At 45.9% G+C, this 22,870-nt stretch overlaps 1 long non-coding RNA gene across 1 annotated transcript in view; it reads right to left on the bottom strand.

The window, feature by feature from the left end:
* The window catches only part of LOC147736466 (uncharacterized), a 259,360-nt gene that overhangs the window by 42,680 nt on the left and 193,810 nt on the right, over window positions 1–22,870 (bottom strand). The gene's annotated exons all lie outside the window — the stretch shown is intronic.

The raw sequence follows: 22,870 nt of genomic DNA, 5'->3' as shown, positions 1-22,870 counted from the left end.
TCTGACCCCACAAACTTTATAATATTACAAATTTAGCTCCTATTGGTATGACCGTCCCCCGTCCTAATCACTCACAGTGTTTTAATTTAGTCTGTCATTTGATTTAAATAAACTTCACTCCCTTCCCTGTTTTTTCTTTTTCTTATCACAGTTTATAGTTCTAGGATAAAAGTATTACTATTCCTAAACTATACCGGTTGCACTTTTCACTTTAATATGAAAAGAAAACAATGTTTTTCCTTAGGTAGAACATGTACTACTATAATATAGGGGTTGCCATCAAACATAGATGTCCCCAGTTTGATACACTGAAAAACATGTTCATAGAACTAAATTATGAACTTAAAGGTTTAGGTCCAATGAGCCTCCTATTTATTGGCATGATTTGCACATCTGTAGTTATGTTTACAAATGCGACTATTTTGCACATTGAGGTGGTACCACAATTTGTACCACAATATAATACTGATTTTATATGAGATTTTTAAGTATGTACATTATTACTTTTAATCTTTATGAAATTTTGTACTATGATATTTATATGTTTATTTATATTCATATTTATATTTATAGTAATTTATTTATGAGTGGCGATATTTTGCACATACAAACAGCAAGGAAATAATATGCACTTTATGGAGTATAACTCATATTGGACTCTAAGCTAATTTTGAATTAACCAGCATTCATGCAGGTATTATGTTAACTTGGTTATTAAAATGTATCAAAGACATAGGAACAACCTAATAATACAACCATGTACCCCTTTTCAAACAAGTACTTTTACTAGTAGTATGTTATCTAGTTTCACTAGTCACATGGTGTATTCACAAGCATTTAAAGAGGGCATTGTGGGAATTTAAATCTGATGTGATCAAGGGCTTTTGCCCGAAACGCGTCATCTACTGCGCTGCTGAGTTTGCAGGAATAAACCCTTTTGCCAAAAACTTTGGGACTCGTTGGTCTTTGTTTAAACAGCTGAATAGCTGGGAGGAATTTGAACTGACCTTTTCCATTCATATATATATATATATATATTACCTACTGGCGGTCGCCAGTAGGTAGTTATAGTTAGGACCTAGCTTCCATAGGAAATCCGTAACATTCTATTGGGAATAACTTTGGCGCCGGTTGAGGAATTTGCGTGTGATTTTCCAATATTTTGGCCAGCTCCGCTCCGCTCCTTCCCTGAAAGTTTCGGGGGGATTCGTGAAGTGGGGCCTGAGAAAAAAGGGGGTTCGCAAAACGTGTTTTCCCCATGCAATTTTCCATAGGACGTTCTAACACGGCTACAGCCCGAACCGCTGAACGGAATTACGCCAAACATTGCAAAATTGTAGGGACTGCTATGCAGATGTGCCTTTGCTATATTTGGTGAAATTTGCTCCGGTGTTTTTTTTTTAAATTAACTTCAAAACACATATATATCTATAGGCGCGCTCCAAGCACTCACTTGTACGCGTACCGGGGAGCGCACCCTGCGCGCTATGGGAGCGCGTGAGCGGAAAGCTAATTGGATGTCGGATGTCGGACGCCAAGAAGACCGCGGGGGTCTGCTTCGGTCTTCTGAGGTCAGCCCGAAAGGTGTTACCACTGCTTCCTGATCCAGCAAAGAAGCTTCTGGTACGTGGTTTAATCCTATCGAGGCTCGACTATGGGAATGCGCTGTTCCTCGGCGCTCCCGAAGCGACCTTTAAAACCCTCCAACAGGTGCAAAATGCAGCGGCTAGACTTCTTATGGATGTTCCTAGAAGACAGTCTGCTGCCCCGGCCCTTAAGACGCTTCATTGGCTCCCTGTGAAGGAGCGTTTGAAGTTTAAGGCGCTGTGCACGGCCCACAAAATTCTGCATGGCAAAGGCCCCCCATCCTTTCTAACATGGCCCGTCCGTATAAGCCCCCACGTCTTTTACGCTCGGACCAAAAACATCTGCTGCAGTCAGCGAGAGTAAGGAGAGTTCGATCTGGGGGCAGGCGTTTCTCTGTGCAGGTGGCGACTCTGTGGAACTCTTTGCCCCTCAAGATTCGCTCTGAGCCCAAGATCCTACTATTTAGGAAACTTCTTAAGACCTTCCTGTTTCCACAGTAGGGATTAGTTGAGTCTCTCCTTTTGGTCTGTCTGCGCCGGGATGCCCCAGGGTAAGCTGAGCGCATTATAAGTTTCATATAATAGTAATAATAATAATAATGTCTGTCAACATTCTAAACAGTCCGGAGAGTCCGCCATCTTGTGTCTCGGTAGAATCGAGAACAAAAAGGTGAAAATAAAAAGGGGGAAATGTTTAAAAGGGGGCAGGGTACACACCCCCTGACCCCCTAGGTTTTCTGAGGGGGGCCTAGAAGGACCCTGAAGGACAATGTACCCTCACCGGTACGCGCACACTGAGCGCACCACAGAGTAAAACAGTGAAAAGAAATATTTTTTATAAGAATTTGGATTGCTTAGAGGTAGGGTAGCTCGAAAAAGAGCTGTTGTGTTATGTGGGTGATTTAAGTACCTAAAAGTAGGTACCGATGCAGAGTCTAAAATTCAAGAGAAAGACTCTGTTCTCCTCATCTGAGAAATGTACATCATCTCATCTGTAGATATCTTGCATGTTGTAATGCAAGTTATTGTGGTATATTGAACTCATACCATAATCTCTCAGGAAAGCAGAAACAGATCCTTTTGGGACCCCCTGAGAAGGTCTAGGTGGTGAGGGGCACTCTATCCTGCTCCCTTTTCACGTTTTGAAGTATTATATTTCACTCTCTTTTCTAACTACACAAAATGGCGGCGATAGGGTGCATCAGAGACAGATAGTGAGAGAAAGGAGGCAGGAGATGAAGAAGAGATGTCAAATATACATTTGAAAAAATACAGTGGGAGAAGGGAAGTAAAAATGATTAAACTTACTATGTTACATAAAAATGTTGTACTCTATACTATAAGTATCACATTATACTACAATCACTTCGCTACTACCTCATAAATTAGAAATAAAAATGAATAATATGTCAACTAATTTTTAATTTGTAAATAATAATTTATTGTTCAGAATTTTCATAATTTAATAGAGCTTGTAGCATGTCCTCATCAGGAATTTCCTCTTCAATCATATGATCAATCTCCTCATGAAAAGTGTTCAATGATTGTTGGTATTCTATTGTATCCAAACGTTCAATAAATTCTTCGTCTAGAGATTCATCAAAAAAATCATTAATGTCATCTCCTCCTTGTGATAAAATGGTGCTGCCAATATCCGTGACATTTTTGAATTTCAAGTAATGTAGTTGTAATTTCAAAAGAAATTTCCTTGGTCTCCTCATTCTGATTCATTTTAATTTCAAAATTTTTGCTATAAATTGCAGAAAAAAGTAATCACTTTTATTTTTCTTTTTTATAAATACATAATGTAAAAGTAGTTTATTTAAGTATTTAGTTCTTTAAAATTAATTGGTACTGAATAGTATCAGGCAGGAACTAGAAATATAAAGCACTGCATGTGATGAAGTCTATCTTAATCCATAATTATAACAGAATGACTGTAAATAGCTAACAGAAAACATTTTCCAGATTATCTTAAGGTGTACAACATAGTTCATCTTACAAATTAACAACTCACCTTTTTGTAAGTAGGAGAAGAGTTAGTTCTGTGTAATTCAAACTCCAGAAATTGAGCTCTCAAAAGTACCTCAGACAGGAGTATCTCAAAATGGCTGTGTTTTCCTCTCATTTAAGTTATATACATAACCATTCATACTTCATCACATTCAAATTCAAAATGTAAGTAACATTTTGATTGGTTCTAATTTTCAATACTTTCAAATGTGTTTTCCCCATGCAGTTTTCCATTGGAAATTTAGACACGGCTACAGCCCGTACTGCTGAATGGAATTACACCAAACTTGTCAAAATGGTAGGGACTGGTACGTAGCAGGGCCTTTTCCATATTTGTTTAAAATTGCTCCAGTGGTTTTTATGAAAAGCAACTTCAAAAACACATACATATCTATAGGCGCGCTTCGAGCACTCACCGGTACGCGTACCGGGGAGCGCACCCGGCGCGCTACGGGAGTGCGCGAGCGGGAAGCTGATTGGCTGTCGGATGTCTGTCAACATTGAAAACAGTCTGGAGAGTCCGCCATCTTGTGTCTCAGTAGAATCGAGACACATGAGGTAAAAATTATAAGGTGGAAATGATTAAAAGGGGGCAGGGTACCCCCCCCCTAACCTCCTAGGTTTTCTGAGGGGAGCCTATAAGGACCCTGAAGGGCAAAAAAAACTTTTTTTTTTATTTCCGCAGGGTAAGCGCTGGGTGTGTTCCCATGTACGCTCACTGGTACGCGCACCCTGAGCGCACCACGGGGAAAAACAATGAAAAAAATTAGAGTAAAAAAATTATTTAGAGTACTTAGAGGTAGGGTAGCTCTAAAAAGAGCTGTTGTGTTATGTGGGTGTTTTTTGTACCTACAAATAGGTACTGATGCACAGTCTCAAATTCATGAGGAAGACTCTATTCCCCTCATCTGTAAAATTAACACCATCTCTCCTATAGATGCCTTGCATGTTGTAACGCAAGTTGTTGTGGTAAATGGAACCCATACCATAGTCTCTGAGGAAAGCAGAAACAGATTTATTCACATGTTTACTTGCTTTCTCAATCTGTGGACAAAATTGGTTGGACCAGTTCCATTTTTGCCTTTGGCATATATTTGAAAATACCAAGGCATTTTTTGGAAAAAGTGACATCATTTGCCCAAAGATGTCCTTTAAAAGCATTTCCGGACCTACCACAGTCAAAGTGCCCAGGTCATTGCCACCACAGTGCACAATTATGAGGTCAGGGTGTGGTAGATGCATAAAGGATTTTACCAATGGTATCAATTGGTGACTTCTCAATCCTCTTTGTCCAATCCATACAATGTCCACATTTGGTAAATCAAGGTTGCAAATTCCTCTGTTACTTGCATATTTTTCACTCCAGTGAACAAAGCTATGACCCACAAACCAGACTTTTTGCATCTTGAAGCTTTTTTTTTTTTTTTTTTTGTGCTTGTATTCAGATGAGTTGTGGAAATGAAATGCTTTTTTTTTTTAAAGAAGTCATTTTAATGGTTGAGAAAAAGTCATTTAAAGAAACATTGCATATGATTAGCTAGTACACTGAGAAGTCAAACACCCTTGCTGGATTCTTTTGCAACATAGTATGATGAACTTTTGAACTGTGTGCTGGGTTAGGTGGGTGTTCCCAATGGTAACAGGGTGAATGAGCAATGGGGGCATGGGTGAATATTATGTGAGTTTCAATGTTTTGAAATGTACAACCAATTACAATGTGTGTTTGGTTTTGAATTTGTGTGGGAAGAATTTACATTGGTTATATACAAGAATATGGGTCTGAAATGAGAGGTAGTCTGTGCCATTATTCTGAGGCTGCAGTGACAGAAGCATTATTCGGAGATTCTGCTTAAGAAAATCTGGTGTGTGTGACTAACACATACTTAGTCTCTTTTACATTGATACAAGTACTGTCACTTATGCAATCACAGGCTGTCATGTTTAGTCATTTATATATCCCAACTCTCACATGCAGTGTGTTTTACATACTTACTTGGACATGTAGCACTGAGATATCCATTCACTCACCAACATAACCAAGCACACAGTCAAGCGCCCATACAGCTGTTTCCACATGCACTCTTGAACCCATACACCAAGTGAATCAACTGCTCACACATCTATGCACCGAGTCACACACCTCCCAGCCATCTCTACACACACTCACCCTCACATACAAATACTTGGGCAACAAATCAATAACACATATAGCCAGTCATATAGCTACTGATCAACACATGCAGCACCTTAACCCCTTCGATGCTCATGACGGAACGTTCCGTCATGAGCGTCGGTTGGCCTGTGCTCATGACGGAACCGTTCCGTCATGAGCCCGTTGGCTCATTAGAACCTTCAGCACAGGGTGGAAATTCGCGCCGCGCTGAATGTGTTACACAACAACAACAGACATGCTGATGCACACATTCAGACACTTTAGTCACTAACCCATGCATTCAGTAAGACACGTTTAATCACCCACTCATAGTCAGTCACGCACCTACAAAAGCCTTCATCCAGACACTCATACATACACTCATTCTTCAATATGTAAAAAATATTTTAACTTTACAGAAACAGACATTCACTGGATTTGAGATGTCATCAGTGATGTCATTTGAGCAGCAGCGGTGCGTCCATTGGGGTGTAGGGGCGTAGCCCCACCAGCCACCATGGACGCATCGCGGCCGCCGGCCGCAATTAAATACATTGAATACTAGCAATCAGCCGCCGGCGGGAATTGTGTAGGGGTGTGGCCTGCTGCAGCTTGAGTGACAGTCCACACTCCTGCCACACTGCAGCAGACCGTAGGGCACAGTTTCGTGGGGAACTTATAGTGCGCATGCTTGGGAAAGTTGAAGACTTTCACAAGCATGCGCACTGTAAATTCCCCAGCGGGACCCAGGGGTGCTTGTTTGGTGCCACAGCCCGGGTTTTCTAAGGGCGACAGGGCGAGCAGCAAATGTGCCTCGCTAGCCAATCCAGGCGCTACATGCAGACCCAGGATTGGCTGGTGGCACACTGGCTCAGGCTCAGCACTGCATGGCCAATCACTGCGTGACTTCACTGTGAAGCTATGCAGTGATTGGTCATTCTGGATTTGCGCTGTGACGTTTGCCTGGCTGGTTGTTGCACAGCACTCACGGGATCTCGCCAGACCTGACTGCGGGGATAAGTGTGGTGAGTAGTAATTGTCCTACGGGTTCCGACATTAATGTGGCAGATAAGCGCACTGCATCTTGATAAATATTTGTTTTATGGGCGCTAACAGTGTGGCTTCTCCTAAGTTGTGATGACGTCGTTTGGCTCGGGCCTTTGGGGATTATGCACCCGTTTTTGGAATGGGTGGATGTTGCCGAATTTACCAGGACAGTACATTGAAAAACATAATTGGAGTGTATGCCATGACGGGCGGCAGCTTCCTTTTTCATTGCTGGCCTGCCGCCTGTCAAGTATAGTCGAGTCCTGAGAGGTAGCTGTGCAGGTCAGTGTGCCAACTGATTTATTTTAGCTAGGCTGTTTGTATGCCTGTTTGGTCTGGAGCTCCGGTTTTTGCTGGTGATGTTCACATGAAACAAAAACTGTGCCTGAAGTAATTCTTATAAATGCTGTCGCCTGTACCTTTTTCATTGCCGGCCTGCCACCTGTCAAGTATAGTCGAGTCCTGAGAGGTAGCTGTGCAGGTCAGTGTGCCAACTGATTTATTTTAGCTAGGCTGTTTGTATGCCTGTTTGGTCTGGAGCTCCGGTTTTTGCTGGTGATGTTCACATGAAACAAAAACTGTGCCTGAAGTAATTCTTATAAATGCTGTCGCCTGTACCTTTTTCATTGCCGGCCTGCCACCTGTCAAGTATAGTCGAGTCCTGAGAGGTAGCTGTGCAGGTCAGTGTGCCAACTGATTTATTTTAGCTAGGCTGTTTGTATGCCTGTTTGGTCTGGAGCTCCGGTTTTTGCTGGTGATGTTCACATGAAACAAAAACTGTGCCTGAAGTAATTCTTATAAATGCTGTCGCCTGTACCTTGCTAAACACAGTATAGTGCAGTGCCCGAGGCGAGGTGGAGTGACCCCTCACAGTGTACTGCGTGGAGGTGGTCGAGCAGGCCGCATGGTGTCGGATACTTTTATGGCGCACAAATGGCTCTCCCCTCCCAGCAGCTGTAAGGAAGGCAGTGGGGGTGGTGCCCAAGTGAGACAGTGGGGATCACAAACTCAGCTTATATATTAGCGAAAAAGGCAGGAGCAGAAGACTCAAAGGGGAGCAGTCATTAAAAGAAGGAACACCAGGAAAGGAGCATTCACCTCATGGGAGCACTGTTTTCTATCTGCATGACGTGTTTTCTACTGACTGTTTGCTGAGAGGTAAGTCAGTTCTCACTTGTAACCTATAGGCAAACTAGATTCCCGTTATAGTCCATTAAATTAAACACGAAACATGGCAGAGCATGTGGTGTTTCCGTCAGAGCTGCAGACTTTGGAACTCGGGAACCAGGTTCAAGTCTGGGCATTGGCTCAATATCCTGTGAATATGGGCAAATTACTTAATCTTACTGTTCCTAAAAAACAAATCTGACCATCTATAATATAACTGGTACTCATGTAAAGTGCTCCAAAGCACACTATAAAACTGCAACAAAAAGAAATGAACAGGATTCCAATTTGCACTTCTCAAACCAATTGATGACATCTTTGTTGTGCAGAGGTCATTTACTTGCAGCATTTTAGCAATGGTGTTATTTAGAAAATATTTAGTAATCCCAGAAGGCATGCCTTCATCTGATTCAGTTGTACAATATCTGTGACGTATTATACTTGCAGAGTACAGTTAAACTCTAAGATATGAAGGAATTTTTTTCACAATTAGTTGGTACCATTACGATTTATACAAACATGTTTTAATTTGTATGACACGCATATTTGAAGGCACTCTCATATGTAATAATGAACATAAAGAAGGCTCTGTGAAATAAACACTTTGTCTAGGATAACACAATTTAGTGATACAGAGAAGTTGGGATTTGTCACAGCTTTACCAGGTTCTCACTGAACAATTTGATCACTAGATGGGTATCTCATTCTGATATTGCATATTAATGCTTTGTCTTTAATTCTCAAAGGATGAGATTAGAGCATAGGTAATACTGCCTGCTGCTCAACCATGCTCAATGCTACTTTGGGTGTACGAAGCTTTCCCACACACCCCTGATTCCCTCACAATCCCTGAATCTGGGGCCTGGCTGCAGGGACACACAGCGTCCAGGCAGCACCCTCATGTATGTAGCTTTCTCACCCCCCGCATCCATTAAAAAAAACCTGAACCTGGGGCTTGACTGCAGTGATGCACTGCTTCCAGGCAACATGTTTATTTAAGGGCAGTAGGTTAGTTTTGCAGCAGTTTTAAGATCTTCTTAGAGTTTCTAGTTGCTCAAAGGGGTGTAATATCTGATATTTATATATGTTTCCCTCTTCTTCATTGCTTGATTTTGCAAGCAAGAAAGTGTCACTCATAGTTGTTGAATGTCACTCATTATAACATTGAAATTCTGAAAATGTCACACATAAGCAATCTTAAACCTTGGCAGCTATGAATTCTATTTTCTGCGTCTGCCCACTTCTCCAGCTCTCTTTTCCAGATCTCTGTTCTTAGTCCCCTTGTAGCCCTCCAATTATTCGTAATTTCTCTCTTCGCTATTAATACACGTGCTAAGTCTTGAAACCTCCCGGCAAAACTTTGTCTTGGCCGTGTGTTTATCAACCAGCGTAGTATGCAGTGTCCCAGCATATGTGGTAGCCTAGGCCTCTCGCCATTTTCTATTAGACCTTGAGTTTCCCGTTTCGACAAAGGTGTGACATTCTGGTGCTAGATGTGGGACACCACCATGTCGTCATTTCAATCTAGAGAGAATATATTGGATGTTAGTCTCTTTCCTTTAATGAAATTGTGTAAGGGGGGGCTTTAAAGCCGTTGCAACACATCCGGAGTACTGATGCAAATGATAACATTGATAATGCTCGGAGGGAGAACAGATAACCTCAGTGCAGCACGGTCGGTGTATACAGGCTGGGAAAGTTAGAATTAATGAGTGCACATATATTTCAGAGCTGCAAAGTGCAACACTTGAATCCAGCGGGTCATAGACAGGAGAATGTATAGCCTAAACTGGGAGAATTTCTTGTTTCACACCCTGACACTTGGCACAGGGACAGTACATAAATCGTCTGATCTTAAAGTACCAGAAGTGGTACTTCCTTTACCATGATACCACGATGGAGAAGAAAATTCCACCAACAGATTTCCCTCTCCAATTAACATTTCGAACGTGTATCAGATGATTATCTATTACCACCCAACGCAAAATCTAGCCCTTAGGCTGCTAGATAACAATGGAAATAAAGTAGTATGTGTGAAGTACGGTCCATGAAACTCTTGCCACCTGTCTCCCTCCTTTATTCTTTCCACCCTTTGCTTTGAAAATCTTTCTCTTCTCTCTGTTCACCTGCGCTATTCTTTTGCACATGGCGAACCTGCATGCCTTGGAGAATTGTGCGTTAAAGGGGTATCTGGGAATCAGAGTATTCATAAAGAGCGGGGGGAGGGGCTTGTTTTGCTGGCAAAAGTCCGGGATCGAAGGTGGCACGCTGGCATAACCTTTGGAAGACTCCCTCCATGTATGCTGTTATGTCTTTGTAGGGTCTGGTTGAGGGTAGATAAGGGGGCATTCGGGGTCAGTGTGTGCTGCAGGTACACTTGAGTCCCCGGTGGCATACTGTGGCTGTCTACAGAACTGGGGGGAGGAGGGTGCGGAGACAGAGAGAGAGAGATGGTGAGCAGCCATTGAGAGAAAGGGGTCTGTGTGTACACCCTGGGAAATATAAAAACCCTCCCAGCAGGTAATAAAACAAGCCAAAAACTTTCTTACACTCTGACCTGTCAGATTAGCCCCTCGGGCACTGCCTGATTGCCCCTTTGGCCAGTCCAACCCTGGGCAGCAGGGAAAGTGTGAACATGGACAGTGTGGGTGAGGACACACTAGGGCATCGTATATCTGTATAGAGGAGAGTGTAGATGCGGGCAGACAGGCGTGGCCTACACGTCCCTGCGGGAAGCATGTTCTAGTGTGGCCTCACACGAAGCATGTGTGCATTCAAGGGTAGTGACTGAGTGCATACAGCGAGTGTGTTTGTACAAGGAAAGTGAGTCTGTGCATATATTAAGCGTGGGTGCCTATATGCAATAAAAGTCAGTGTGCACGTGCAGAGTTTGTCTACCTACATTAAAGAGTGTGCTGTGCTTGTGCTTACTGCCATAGTGTGTGGCTGTGTGCGGGCACATAAAGGGAGCTTGGCATGGGCATGATCGTCGTGGTATTGTTTTAACAATCAGCCCAGTCTTATCAGATTGGTGTCAGACCGCACATTTACACATTTAGTTAAGGTTGGTTTGAAACATAGTACAGCTCTTTGTCGTCCTGACTTCTCTCTATTATCCAGCAATGTTGATAGATGCTGAGCTGTCTTCATTAACATCATTTCACTCTCACCCCTACCGTCTCTCTATCAGCACTCCCTTTAAAATTGAGTTGAATGTCATTATCACACTTCTGTAAAGCCATCTTTGTTCCTTTCTGCCACACTGTATATCAGCAGTCACTGAGTTGGTTTTTAATCATATCACATTACTTCATTGGGGTTTCTTCTCGTTCACTGTTGGGTTGGCTTTTGATAGTCTTATACCGCCCTCTTTCCCCCCTCTTTTCTCTGGTGTGGTCCATCGGCAGCTGTTGGGTCAGCCTTTGATCGTGTCTTGTGTGGTCCTCCGTGCTCCCACTCTTCTCTGGATTGGTTCATTGACCGCTGTTGGGTAGGGTGTGTTGATTGAAAGACGGTGCAGAGCTCACTGGACTTTAAGGGCAGACACTGTACCCTCATTTTGCACTCGCAAGTGTTTTTCTGCACATAGCGGCCACCCACATACAGCCACCCACCCATACACAGAGCCACCTACACAGCCACCTACACACACACAGAGCCACCTACACACACACACACTGAGCCACCCACACAACCACAGAGCCACGCACACAACCACAGAGCCACGCACACAACCACAGAGCCACACACACAGCCAGACAGAGCCACACACACAGCCAGACAGAGCCACACACACAGCCAGACAGAGCCACACACACAGAGCCCAACACACACAGAGCCCAACACACACAGAGCCCAACACACACAGAGCCCCACACACACACAGAGCCCCACACACACACAGAGCCCCACACACACACAGAGCCCCACACACACACAGAGCCCTTCACACACACAGAGCCCTTCACACACAGAGCCCCCCACACACACAGAGCCCCCCACACACACAGAGCCCCCCACACACACAGAGCCCCCCACACACACAGAGCCCCCTATGAAGCCATCTATGAATGTAATAACTGCACTTCCACAATTGCTTTATTAACCTTCCTGCTTCCTCAAATTTGCTTGAAAATGCACGATTTTTCTTCTTTTTTTTCAAAATTTTCTTGGGGAGGGTAATCCCCCCAAACCCCCCTTTTGGGGTTCAGGCTCGCTCGCTGCGCTCGCTCGCTACGGTGCTGTATGCAAATCACTTTGCGCCCACCACTTTCAAATCTCACCCACCGCCACTGCATTTGAGATGTCATCAGTGATGTCATCAGTGATGTTACTGACCATGTCATGAATGATGTAATATGTGACATCATCAGCAGTGGATTGCGGGCGTGTGAGTTATAGTGAGTCCAACTAACTATAACGTGGGAATTTCAATGGTTTTGTATGAGTAAAATGTTCAGCTAACTATAACTGGTGTGAAACCTATGGTTTTTTCAGTGAATATATATATATATATATATATATATATATATATATATATATATATATATATATATATATATATATATATATATATATATATATATATATATATATATATATATATTGTTATAAGCTCTCGGGTCCCGCACATGGGTGGGGATAATTCACTGATTATGACTATTGATGAGTATCCCCTGGAAGAGAAGGTTTCACCTTTGACTATGAGACACTGGATTCCATTTAGGAGTGCTCTGGCCTATTCGTTCGCAGATATACCTGTGCCAGAGGGTGTTCAGTGAGGATCAACGAAGAGTCTAGCAGCATCTTGGGCAGAGATCAGTGGTGTGCCTCTCTCCAGTGGTTAATTTGTAAAAAACATAAGAGCAACGGCCCTCATCAGGAGGCCACCCCAGCATGCACCATCATTGCCACTGCCAGAGCTACTAATGACAGGACATACACAACTACTAACCGTCACACTGCGACCACTGTGACAATTCACTGTTCGAGGCTCCCCAAAGGTATATGAATGTCTTGGACGGCAGGCATTAATAAACAACTGTTGTTGAGCTCATCTCTATATTACGCAAACACCGCCACCATGTGGCAGCTGTCATAAGTGCTGGTGTTGACAATTAAGTGCTGGTGCGAAGCACCGGAAACCACCTGCTCAAATTAAGCACTGCCTCGCTGAGATATGTAGAGCAGCAACTTGGCCTACTCCAGACACGATTGTTTGTCATTATAGACTTTGTGGATTACAGAATATTGATAAGAATTTTGGAGTTGTTGTATTAGCTCCATGTTGTTACAATTAATATCTGAGTTTTAATAAATCAAATGGTGTGCTTTGAGATTTTTTGGGTTTTGCTTGTTTTTTCATAGACTGAGTCTAAGCGGGGCTATAATTTTCCGCCTTTCATAGCGTTGCCTGCCTCACAGCGATGCGATAACCTTGTAATTGATGACTGGGATGCATGGGACCAAATATAATGAAGGTTACCTGTAAGTAATCAGAACAATACGATACATGTATATATACATTGCTGGGGGTGTACACAAGTCTGCCCTAGTCCTCCCCAGTGAATTTTGGTAAATGCATTGCACGCAGTCCAAGATAGTCCGTAACTCACAGTTTTCGTAGCGGTCCATTGAGTGTTAAAGCGCAGTCTCTGCTGTTTAGCCCCTGACACCAATGTTTCATTCTTCTGAACTCTTCAGAAGGGAAAATGGTCTGGGAGGAGCATGACTGGCTGCTTAGTGCTTGTGGATGAGTGCCAAACAGCTCCCAGTTGCAGACGTCTGGCTCTGGAAACCAGTCCCCAGCTCCCCCAAGTGGCAGGAGCTTGTATAGACATTACTGGGGAATAAGCAGCACCACTGGGTAGTTATTGTACGAATGCTATGGGAGTTAGTACACAAACAAACCCAGGGCCATATATATGACCCGGTTTGTGCCGCACTTGCAGCATGCAACTTGGTGCAAGAGCGACGTATACCATATGTCATATTTTTGAAGCCATGCAAAGCCACTTTGTGTGGCTCCAAAAATATGGAGTAACGCAATGCAATGCAAATCACTGCATTGCAATACCCGCACTGGGTAGGCGTTCCTTGGCCGTTGTGTGGGTGGTCCCACGCAACTGCCATGGTTTTTAACACATTCCCAGATTTCCAAGACCTTGTAAACTAAGGAATGCACCAAAAAGATAGACCTCCCCAGGCGAAGTGTAACAAGGAGAGATATGTTTATTTCTCCTGTTTTTTTCTCTTTCCTTGTGTGCTACATTCTTCAGCACACTTAGTAAGCCCCTCAATGTGGATAGAGCATTTTGTGTCTGTTGGGGCCAAGAGAAAATAAGGATACAGGTTTCACATACAGTCGGATTACTCAGGGAAGGTGTACACTTCATTTTACTAATCAGGAGACTTTACCCTCCCAAAAGGGCTAATGAGGGAGAGTGCGGGAGAGAGAAGGGGGTGTTCAGGGAGTCTGATATCAATATATGCGTCTCCTGGTTATTTCTTACTGTCTTTCTTTCCTTCCTTCTTTCTTTCCTTCTTTCTCTCTCTCTCTTTTGCTTTTTCCATCTGTCTTTCTTTCCTTTTTTTTCTTCTATTTATAGTTCTCTTCATTGCTTTCCTCTTTCTCGCTGCAATTTCTTTCCATTATCCTGCCTCTTCATTTGTTTGTGGGTCGTCTGTGTTTCTATCTTTATCTTTGATTCTTTATTTCCCTCATTATAATTCCTCTTTATTTCCTTTTTTTTTCCTTCTTTTTTTCTTTTACTGTTTTGCTCCTGATTTATTCCTCTACCATTTGATATCTGTTTCATGTTTTCATTCTACATATCGTCCTTTTTTTAACATTTTTGTAGTTTTTGTCAGTTCTCTGTTTTTCTGTTTGTCTTCTTTCAGTACATTTGTTGCTAATATTTTCTCTGTTAACTTCTTCCTTCATTCTTTTTCTGTCTTTCTAGTTACTCAAATGCTACTTGACTTTTTTTATTCCCTCGAACGTGTCTTACTTTTCTTTCATTATTTTTTCTTTCTTCCTTCCTTTCTTTCCTCTTCTCATTTGTTCTTTATGTCGCTTTTCCTTTCTTTCGTTCTTTCTTTCTTTCTGCTTTCTTTTTCTTCCTTCTTCTTTGTGACTTTATTTCTGTTGACTCTTGTCTTGTTTCATTGAATGTTCATCACTTTATTTTCTCTTACATTATCTTTATGGTTTTGTTTGTCTTTCTATGTCTTTCACTTCTCTTCTTTTTGTCATCTATCCTTTTTTCTTTGTCACTCATCCTTTCTCCCTATTTTCTTTCTTTTCCTTGTTTGTGTATTTCTGTGTCTCTACTCTTGTTGCCTTTCTTTCTTTCATTCTTCAATTTTTCTCCCTTTATTTTCTCTTACGTTATTTGTATGCTTTTCTTTCACTTTCGTTCTTTTGTTCTGTATTTCTCTTTATTGCTTTCATTCTCACATTGTTCTTGCTTTATGACTCTCTCATTAACTCCTGCCATTTTCTTCCTTTTCACAAGATTCTGCTTTCTTTAATTTAATTCTTACTTTCTTTTTTAATTTCCGTTCTTTCTCTCTTTTATGTTTTTATCTTTTTCCTTCATGTGTTCTTTCTTTCTTTTCTTTGTTTGTAATGAACCTTTTACCCAGTGAATAACTCCATTCACTGGGTTATTATACTCAGGGCCCTTCAGCCCCTAGCTTAAAATATTGTTAATCACATTATATGTTAGTGTCATCATCTTTCTGTTGGCTGTTTGACTGTATACTTCCGCCTCCCTTGGTGTGCATGAGGGACTAATTCACATCTGAAAAATACAGTCCATCATCAAGCATTAAAAAAATAAGGTACTTATCACATGTTCAATACAAACAATTCTTCTCCTCTGCTGCCAGCCCTGCCTCCTTTCTGCATAGGTACCTGGCAGCGCTGCCTTCATCCTAGCCTGGTGGCTCCTCGCCCCTGCTGCCAGGACACTGTGCACACAGTGAGGGCGCCTGGAGGTTCGTCTGTTGTGCCGCTGGGCCGCCGCCGCTGCAGCTTAGTGCACCCCGTGGCTTCCTCCTGCTGCGCAAACATTGGTAGAGCCAATGGGCGTGGCATGTAAAGCACAGTCTGCGACACAACTATTGGCTTTGCCAATGTTTGTTAGATGTGTGTTGACAACATAGCTGGGTGCAGTATCTGTTGCTATAGGTCTGTGTCCTTCAACCATTGGCGTGAGACATTGTCAGCCACATCCTAGCCCGGCCCCCAGCAGCATCCCTCATCTCGTGTTATTGGTCATCTGTTGTCATCCTGGTCGGTGTAGGGTGCTTGCTTTACACTCAACGTCACACTTTTTTCCCAATCAATTCTTCACGCATTCCATAGAGAAAGCAGTGTTTGTATTCCTGCTGCAAGCGTTTGCATTGCTTTTGTCATGCCTCCAGTGGGACCCCGGCCGTAACATGGCCCCCTATCTGCTTGTCCTGTATCACATCTAACAGACATCTTGGCAACAGGCAGACCCAATGTGATACGTGTGTAAGTGATGCACACATGGCCACGTGAAGGCACTGTTCAGAACCACCAACACTTTGACCACCAATGCCATGCCAGCACAGAAAAAAATACCATCAATATCACAACAGAAACAATCAGCAATACTACCACACCAGTACCAAAACCATCACAACCAATGCCACCAGCAGCAACATCATCACTTCAATAACAGCAAAACCACCACAGTTACCAAAACAACCACCAATACTAGCACCTTCAATACAGCACCACCAATGCTACCACCACTGTCTCCACCGCCAACAAAACCAATAGATCACCACCACTACCAATACCTTCAGAACCAATTACACCAACACCATCCCCATACACCATCAGTGCCTTCAATAGCCCCAAAATGCCACAAACATCACCACTACCAATGCCACCAACACCAAAATAACAACAATATCACCATCTATACCATCACCAACTTCACCACCAATAACACGCCACCGCTCTGATACCACCACCCAGTGCTTGAAATGGAAAAATAGAAGTGCAGGTACTCTGTACTAGAGTATCTGCTTGTCAATGAGAAGTGCCAGTACTCTCCAATTAGAAGTATTACATTTCTCTTGAAGAGCCAGTACTCACCCTCTCAAAATAAAAAAGTGCTGGTATTCCGTACCAGACAGTACTGGTCCATTAAAAACACTGCTACTACCACGATATCACCATTAATTCTGCCAATGCTATCATATCCAATACCACTACAGCCAATACCCCATCCGCTAATACCAATACATCCTCCAAAACAACCAACACAACCATAACCATCATTACCACCAATATCCCTACTACCAGTACTAGCTCCAATACCACACACCACTCATACCACCACCAATATGACACCATCATCCCCATCATCAATAACACCACCAATACCATTACCAATATAAACACATCCAAACCACAACCACCAAAATCACTGATCCAACACCACTACATTAACACCAGTATCACCAAAACTATCAACACCACAGACCCACCACTACCATTACAACCACAAACACCACCACCAATGCTATCACCACCAGTGCTACAACGCTACCAATACCACCAGCCACAAATAACATCACTACCAATACCATCAAGAATACCTGCACCTATCCCTCCAACACTGAAATCAGTACCACCAATACCACCACAACCAATACCACCACAACCAATTCCTCTATGACCGCCAATACCCCCATCACAGTACCACACAACCACCAACTATACCAATTCAACAGCAACTATACCACCAATTCCACCTGTACCAATACTGCCATCACAATACCACTGCTTACATAACTGCTACCAATACCACTACCACTAAAGCCATCACCAATACCCCAAACAACAATGGCATCTACTCCACCACTACTAACAACACCACCATCAATAGGAATAGCATCACCACTAATATCCATACCAGAAATACTATCATCAATGCCCTGTCACCACTACCACCACCAAAATCATCACCAATATCACCACCAATGTCAATCACCAATACCACCACCAATGTCATCATCACAAATAGCACAACCACCAATATCATCAATGCACCACAACAAACCCATATCACCACCACCAATAAACCATGTTTTATCACCACTAATTGATCTATCAATGCCAGTAGTAAATTCTCTCACCAGCATTACCGCCATCAGTAACACCGCTCTTAACACAATACTGTTCATTTCACCAGTAATAACATCAGTGCCACCACCATTAACACCACTACTAATACCATCACCACTAGCACCATATCACTTCATCAATTCCACCAACAACACGAATAACACTAACATCAATTCTATTAACATTGCCATCATCACAACAACCAATACCACCACCACAAATACCACACTACCAATTCTACCAACAATAACACCAAGACCACCATCAATACCACCCAAATATCACCAATGCTGTTACAATACCACCAACAATTAAACAAATATTTCTGCCACAAATACTACCACTAGCAGTATCATCACAATATCTAAACCAACATAAATACCACAATTACTAATTCCACCAATATCACCAGCACCGCCAATGCTGTACATGACCAATACCACACACTCACTACAATACCATGGCAAGCTACCAGCACTGTCAACAGTACAATCCACACACATCAATACCAAAGAAACAATACAACAAATATCACCACCTATGCCACCGACACAATACCACCGTTATCAGTATCCCCACCAATCCCACCGCCACAAATAGCCAAACCAGCAACACCATTACCACCATCACTACAAGCACCACCCTCATTCATCAGCAACAATACCACCACCAATACCACCATTGAAACCACTAACATCAATATCACCACCAATACTACCATTGAAACCACTAACATCAATATCACCACCGGCAATCCCGTGAACACCACCAACCATGCCACTGTCTATAAACACCAGTACTCCCACCAATACAAATACCACCAGACCCCACCAGTACTACGACCGCCACAATACCCCACCACAAACACCAAAATCATCGCTAATACGCCCACTACCAATGCAGCAACACTCCCACCAGCCCCACCAATACCACACCGCCACCACCACTAACACCAATAATAGTGCACGAGGAATGGTTCATAGCGACGGCTCTTGTGACCCCTTTGTACGATGCACCCAGACATCAAGTCTTCAGTGGACGGGTACAGTTGATACCGACAGCTCCTTCGTGCACAGTTCCACGCACAGGCAACAGCAGCTTTGTGCACAAGGGGAGGTCACTCTCTGCTCACTCTCTTGTGATTCCATCATGCACAGCACAGGCAGCTGGGTGCACAAGGGAAGGCCACTCTCTGCTCACTCTCTTGGGAGCCCCTTATGCACATCACTGCGCACAGGCAGCAGCTTTGTGCACAACGGGACGTTACTCTCTGCTCACTTTCTTGTGATCCCATCATCCACAGCACAGGCAGCTGGGTGCACAAGGGAAGGTCACTCTCTGCTCACTCTCTTGGGAGCCCCTTATGCACATCACCGCGCACAGGCAGCAGCAGCAGCAGCAGCTTTGTGCACAAAGGGGGGTCATACTATCTGCTCACTCTTTTGTGATTCCATCATTCTCAGCAAAGGCAGCTTGGTGCACAAGGGAAGGCAACTCTCTGCTCACTCTATTGGGAGCCCCTCGTGCACATCACCACACACAGGCAGCACCAGCTTTGTGCACAGGGGGGGTCATACTATCTGCTCACTCTCTTGTGAGCCCTTCGTGCACAGCATCGAAACAGGCAACAGCAGCTTTGTGCACAAGGGTGAGTCATACTATCTGCTCACTCTCTTGTGAGCCCTTCGTGCACAGCACCACGCACAGGCAATAGCAGCTTGGTTTACAAGGGAGGTCACTCTCTGATCACTCTCTTGTGAATCATTCATATACACCACGCACAGGCCGCAGCAGCTTTGTGCACAAGGGAAGGTCAGTCTCTGCTCACTCTCTAGTGATTCCATCATGCACAGCACAGGCAGCTCGGTGCACAAGGGGTGGCCACTCTCTGCTCACTCTCTTGTGAGCCCTTCGTGCACAGCACCACGCACAGGCAGCAGCAGCTTTGTGTACAAGGGGAGGTCAGACTCTCTGCTCACTCTCTTGTGAGCCCTTCGTGCAGAGGCAGCTCGGTGCACAAGTAACGGGCATGCTCTCTGCTCACTCTCTTGTGAGCCTTTGTGCACAGCACCACGCACAGGCAGCAGCAGCTTTGTGTACAAGGGGAGATCAGACTCTCTGTTCACTCTCTTGTGAGCCCTTGTGCACAGCACCACGCACAGGCAGCAGCAGCTTTGTGCACAAGGGGAGGTCACTGTCGGCTCATTCTTATGTGAGCCCTTCGTGCACATCACCATGCACAGGCAGCAGCTCGGTGCACAAGGGACGGGCATGCTCTCTGCTCACTCTCTTGTGAGCCTTTGTGCACAGCACCACGCACAGGCAGCAGCAGCTTTGTGTACAAGGGGAGATCAGACTCTCTGTTCACTCTTGTGAGCCCTTCGTGCACAGCACCACGCACAGGCAGAAGCAGCTTTGTGCACAAGGGGAGGTCACTCTCTGCTCACTCTCTTGAGATTCCTTCGTGCACAGGCAGCTCGGTGCACGAGGAGCGGTTCATACCTTCAGAGTTCCTTCTTGTCTGGATTTTGATATATTTGGGGTGAGGTGGACTTGTGATATGCGTGGGGTGTGCAGGGTGGGCTTGACCCGTCCCCCCTTCCCCTGCTGTGTAGAAGCGGGTTTCTCCCGGGTCAGTGGGGCCGCTGCCTCCCCTGCTGTTATTTGTCTGCCCCTCTTCTCTACCTGCAGGGCAGGGTGGGAGGGGTGGGGCGGTTTGATATTAGTTTGCCCTCGCCCACTTCACTGGACTCCAAGCTACATGGAAGATCATAGGCCGACGCAGACGGCAGGTGCCCCCTCACTGTCCCTCTGTTGCCCCCTCACCCCTTCCCCGGCCTAAAACATCGTCGTTGCGTTGGACAGGGTGGCAGTGAGCGCTTCGGTGGGTGTGGTCTCCATCGCAGCGCTTACCTGTCTCCCCACCCCAACCCACCGCTCCCCCCTAAACCCCCAGGAACTGCGGCGGCTGGTCCACGTTATGGACCGGTGCATAAGGAGGCAGTTGGTGACGGAGACCCCGAACCTCCATTGTGTGGATATGCCTTGTACCCCCTCCCACCCTGTGTGCAGGTTATAGACCGGCGCAGAGCAGCAGGGGAGGGGGTGGGTCTGTAGAGGTCCGGGCAGCTCTTGCCCCCTCCCAGCCCCCACCTCCGCCCCGGATACCCCCGCCCCGGGTGAGAAGAGCAGCGATCAGGTGACTGGGCCAGGCTGGAACCTGACACCCCCTCCCCGGAGCGGCAGCGGGCGCAGGGCTCGGCGGGGCCTCATATGAGTATGGAGCTCAGAGAGGCGGCAGCGCACGGGGCAACGCACAGCAGCAGCGCTGGGTCCGAGCCCCCTCTGAGCAAGGCCGCTGGGGCCGGGGCGACGAGCAGCACCGCACAGACAGGGTCCCTCCTGAACGTACCCAAGGGGCGAGGAGCTAGGAACAGCAGCCCCACGGAACACGAGCCTCCTCTGAGCGAGGCCGCTGGGGCCGGGGCGACGAGCAGCACCGCACAGACAGGGTCCCTCCTGAACGTACCCAAGGGGCGAGGAGCTAGGAACAGCAGCCCCACGGAATACGAGCCTCCTCTGAGCGAGGCCGCTGGGGCCGGGGCGACGAGCAGCACCGCACAGACAGGGTCCCTCCTGAACGTACCCAAGGGGCGAGGAGCTAGGAACAGCAGCCCCACGGAACACGAGCCTCCTCTGAGCGAGGCCGCTGGGGCCGGGGCGACGAGCAGCACCGCACAGACAGGGTCCCTCCTGAACGTACCCAAGGGGCAAAGGGCGCCGTACAGGAGGAGCATCGGCAGCGGCATCGGCGCAGCAAACAAGAGTAGAGGCGCTGGAGTGGCGAAAAGCAGCAGCAGCGCTGGGGCTGAACCCCCTCTGCGCTCAGCCACCCCACTCCGTCCAGCCAGCAGCGCGCAGCCAGAGTCCCACCTGAGCTCAGCGGACAGGCAAGGACGGACGAACAGCAGCATCGGCGCAGCAAGCGAGAGTAGAGGCGCCGGAGAGGCCAACAGACGCTGCGCTGAGGCTGAACCCCCTCTGCGCTCAGCCACCCCACTCCGTCCAGCCACCCCACTCCGTCCAGTCAGCACCGCGCAGCCACAGTCCCACCTGAACTTAGCCGAAAGGCAAGGACTGTCGGGCAGCACCATCGGCAGCAGCATCGGCGCAGCAAGCGAGAGTAGAAACTCTGAAGCTGCGAACAGCACCAGAGTGGCGAACAGAACCAGAAGCAGTGTCGAGGGGGGACATAGAGGGGCAGCAAGAGGTACGGAGAGCACTGAAGAGCCCCACTTTGGCGCCCCCACTCTCCCTCGAGCAGCGCACGGTGTTGGTGGCAAGGGACGAACGGGGCGCAGTAACTGCAGCACCGGAGCAACGAACAGCAACTGTGGGTCTGGGGCAACTGACCGCTGGAGGGGCACAGGGGCAGCGACAAGCAGCAGGGGCACCCGGGCAACAACCTGCAGGTGGAGCATCGGGGCAAACGTCAGCGGCGGCACTGGAGTAGCGAACGGGAACAGCAGCACCACACAGCTTCCAGTGAGGACAAACAGCTGTCCCGGAGAAGAGAGGCGCAGCACCGGGGCAGCCAACAGGAGCGCAGCCGGAGACCGCGCACCCTGCGCAGGGCCGCGGCCCCCGGGGGAGCTCGGGGCACCGCAGCGGGCTCTCCCCCGTGACCACCCAGGGGTGCCCTGGACACTGCAGCGGGCTCTCTCCAGTGACCAC

The sequence above is a fragment of the Lissotriton vulgaris genome, chromosome 1_2, assembly GCF_964263255.1.
Source record: "Lissotriton vulgaris chromosome 1_2, aLisVul1.2, whole genome shotgun sequence".
NCBI lineage: Eukaryota > Metazoa > Chordata > Amphibia > Caudata > Salamandridae > Lissotriton > Lissotriton vulgaris.
The sequence above is the reverse complement of the archived record's forward strand: the minus strand, read 5'-3'. Positions and strand labels throughout refer to the sequence as shown.